General features: G+C 33.8%; 1 long non-coding RNA gene across 1 annotated transcript; it reads left to right on the forward strand.

Annotated features, from left to right (window-relative positions):
* The first annotated feature begins 894 nt into the window (after nt 1-894).
* Nucleotides 895-3,555, forward strand: LOC149413954 (uncharacterized). Its single transcript, XR_016303995.1, has 4 exons — nt 895-1,224; nt 1,301-1,486; nt 3,079-3,232; nt 3,510-3,555. It is a non-coding gene; the product is annotated as an uncharacterized LOC149413954 (long non-coding RNA).
* Nucleotides 3,556-4,357: the final 802 nt, after the last annotated feature.

Consider the following 4,357-nt stretch of genomic DNA (forward strand, 5'->3'; position numbering starts at 1 on the left):
TAATGTTTGTACCTAGACTAGTTTTTTATAATGCTGTTTTATAAACCTAACAAAGTCGTTAAAAAAAAAAAAACTTTTCATTTGATTAAGGTATCAAGCCACAAAGTAAACGCTTTCTTTGATAATTATATACTATTTTACATAAATAATTTTGTAAATTTATAAAACTTCTACTCAATAGAAAATGTAAGTACCTACGTTTCCCGTTTTGGTTCAATATGTAGTGTACAGAACCAAAACTTAAAATGTGAAAATAAAAATCATTTTGTGTTATTTATTAGTCCTTTACCTGATTCAGACCTGGTTTAGAAAAAAAAATGTTGGTTTGGTGACGGCTTTGTATTCAAGTCACAACAACAACGCGGTAACAAAATGGACGCTGTTCCTTGGTTTCGCTTACGAGTTTGAACGCTTGTACAAGGAGTTTAAACTGAGTTGGGTTGTTAAGTTCATCTTCATATTTGTGACGTAAGCTATGTGGTGTCATTTTTAAAATTAGTTTAACTAGACAGGGCTAATCTAGTATAATACATCAATGCGTAAAATAAATAAATAAATATAAACGGTAAAATTATTGTCTATGATTTCAGAATTGTCTATTAATGAAAAGTACGACTGAGATAACATAAAATTATAAATCTGACTTATACTCTCTTCGCCTGCCAATCGTAATATCGTTAAATGAATCATCCCTTGTGATAGTTGTGATAGTAATTGGTTAGTTCTTAAGCTGATATCTTCTTCCCGAGCATGTCGGTACACTAGAACCTTAATCTGTGGGAACCGCCGTTGGTTTTTTGGTTCGTTTCTTTCCCACAGGAAGACAGGTTCGGCTCATAAGTGAATACCTGCAATATTAAGCCCTACACACCGTTGTTGGGCCATCAGAATACGAATAATTCGGTAGGCGCTTCCAAATGTCGGGTTCAACAAGTTGAATCGTGAGGAGGGCCGTTAACGCAACCAAACGTTTTGTTTGAGAAACTTTTGAACTGTCAATTTGACGTCTTCCCTTTTAGAATTGTATTTCAAAGGAATTGATTGAATGAGTCACTAATTCTTAACAAATTTATGATATTTTATAAAAAGCGGGATGGTGGATTCCAATCAAATTTACCGTAATACCGTTTTACATGGAGTCATAGTGGAAGTCAGTGTCAGATAACTGTAATGTGACGATTGACGACGATTCTCTCAAACGACTTCAATGATCGTATCTTCAAGGTCACCAGCATTTCCTTATTTCAAAATATTTGTATAATAGACTTCATATTATGGCAAAAAATACGTTCTGTTGTAGGTATATTGTTTGGGCTTGAACCACTTACCTACTATAACATGGATATACTAAATTCAGAGACCATCAAGACAGAACCAGGGGCCAAGGAAGAAGTTGAAGATGAAATACCGTACACCGATATGGATTGTGACTTCCCATACGTAAAGAAGGAACGTTTGCAATATGCAGAGACTACTCGGACAGCCAGTAAGTAGCGTTGCTCGTTATGTAACAATGCAGGATGTTAAACTCTGTTGTTCGGAATCCATGTCCGTTTAGTAATATTGCACAGAAAGGATATATGCTTGTTCACAGCGTCCTCTTTTGTAGTACCTACATGAGTTACTTTGATATTTACCTAAAAATGTATCTTTACATAAAACTGCCCAACTACAGCAATCTTAATATGCCCTGATGATGGACACTGCAATGCTGTCCGAAACGTTGGCTAAAGAAGGAGTTCTCGCAACACGGTATAACACCCTAAAAACAAATAACAAAAATACTTTTGGCCGTGAAAATCTTATATCATATTAAAGTCTCTTATCCAAGTTCCCGATTTGACACGTTTTGTGTTTACAATCTGTAGATAGTCCTACAAAGCTGTCACATGACAACAGCTTGTCTGAAGGTTAACTTAATTATTATGTGGTAATATTTTATAACCTTTAGATATCTATTTCTATTTACATTTGTTTTTGTTGATAAATGCATGCGTCCGGAAAAATGTTTGTTTTAGGTACAGATAAAATATACGTGGATTGTTCATTTACTATCCACAGCTTTGTAATTTTAGCGCTGTGCTCGTTTTCCTCCAATTTATTTATTTATTTATCATCGATTCAAGCATTCGGCCTTCATAACTGATATTCGTGGAATTTTTATACCTCTTTTCAATTAATCTTGTACTCTCTATGTCACATTTATTATAACATTATACATTTACTCATGTTAATGTTGATATTGCCCACGTAACATGACATGTAGAATCTCAGTTTAAAATACAGTGATGTAAACAAAGTTACATATATTTTTAATAAAATAAATTCTTGCTTATTAGTATTGTAACAGTTATAATTATAATTTAGCACCCAAAATTGATCTTTGCGGTATCCTAGGTATGTTTCGATTTATTTATCGTATTAAAAATATTCAATTAATGTATGATTATCTTTATTTTTCCATTTGCTAAATTGTTTCAGTTTTTATAAAAGTTCACAGCGGATTCAGATGGATTCAAGTGACTTAATTTTTTGTTTATAGCTAAGTGTATCAAAGGGTTTAAATTAGTAAATCAAAGAACCCATACGTTTTTTTTAGGTTTAATTAAACCAATTATAAAATTGGTTTAGTTTTTTAGTAGCTTGTAACATTTATTTTAATTGATTCATGGATAAAACCGTATTTATCTATATATATTTATCTAAATTTACCGATTTATATTTCTAAAAAAAGTTCTAATCCGAGTAGTCGTGAACATGGCCTAGTATTATATTCCATAGATTGATCTCCTTTTTTTAAAATAGGTCGTAGAATGTTACATATTAGCTCTACAGGAATGTGGCTTATATGAATGGTGATGTTAATTAAGTCATCAATTACAAGGTTAAGTAGTTAGACAAGTTTTTTTAAATCGCTACGGATTCGATTCACGCCTGGTGTTGAATTATTCACACTTCCGATAATTAATACAATTTGATTGAATTTAGTAATTGTTCCTGCGACTATTCAGGTGCTCTGAATTCGCATTCGTCTAGTTAGGCATAACTTACATACATATTGTTGTTTTGTTTTTCCAGGTAGGGTTCAAGTCGAAATTGCTTCCATCAAGGCGGAACCGGGACCCCAAAAAGAATGTTCAGTGGGAATTCCTTATAAGGAAATTGACATCGACCTGCCGAATATAAAAAAAAGAATGCTTAGATCGCTCTGAAAGAATAACCCAAACAACAGGTAAAACCGGTTTTGTCTGTTAAAATTAAGAACTCGTGGTCTCTTATTTTAAAAATATCTAATTCCATACAATATCTCTTACAAAGACACAACAAACGAGTTCCTAGATAAAAACATGACTGGCTATTGAAATTTTATTGTAAGCGGTGAACCTATGCAGCTAAAATCGAGTTTTTCTGAATTAAGAAATCGTTTTTTCTAATTTTAACCATCTGTAATGGAACTGTGCTAACACTTCTCAAGTTTCGATTTGTATGTTTTGAAAACTCTTTTACAGGTCTAAAGAAGCATCCTACGGAAAAACCATTCACTTGTACCTGGTGTAAAAACTCATTTTGCCGTAAGTCGCAGTTAGAACTTCACGAACGCACCAATACTGGAGAAAAACCTTTTTTTTGTTCCAACTGCAATTATTCATGTCGTCAAAAGTCAAATTTGACGACACACATGCTGACTCACGGCCTAGAAAAACCTTTTTCGTGTTCCGACTGCAACTATTCGTGTTTTCGAAAAGGAACTTTGAAGATTCATATTCTGACTCACAGGGAAGAAAAACCTTTTTCATGTATCGACTGCCATTATTCATGCTCTAGAAAGGAATCTTTGGCGATTCATATGCTGACACACAGTGGAGAAAAACCTTTTTTATGTTCGGTTTGTGATTATTCAGGTTGTCAAAAGTCAAATTTGAGAAAACACATGTTGACTCACAGCGTAGAAAAACCTTTTTCATGTCTCGATTGTGGCTATTCGTGTTCTCAAAGGGGATATTTGAAGAAACACATGGTGACTCACAGTAGAGAAAAACCTTTTTCTTGTTCCGAATGCAACTATTCGTGTCCTCAACGGCGATATTTGGCGAGTCACATGATGACTCATAGTGGGGAAAACCCCTTTTCATGTTCCAAGTGCAGCTATTCATGTTGTAAAAATGGCGATTTGAAGAAACACATGATGTTACACGGTGGAGTAAAATCTTTTTCTTGTACCGACTGCAATTATTCATGTTTTCAAAAGAGATCTTTGACACTACACATGCTTACCCACAGTGGTGAAAAATCTTTTTCATGTTCCGAATGCAGCTATACGTATTCTCGAAAGAGATCTTTGACGATTCACATGTTG

The sequence above is a fragment of the Hesperophylax consimilis genome, chromosome 20, assembly GCF_061612785.1.
Source record: "Hesperophylax consimilis isolate HC1 chromosome 20, BYU_Hcon_1.0, whole genome shotgun sequence".
Lineage (NCBI taxonomy): Eukaryota > Metazoa > Arthropoda > Insecta > Trichoptera > Limnephilidae > Hesperophylax > Hesperophylax consimilis.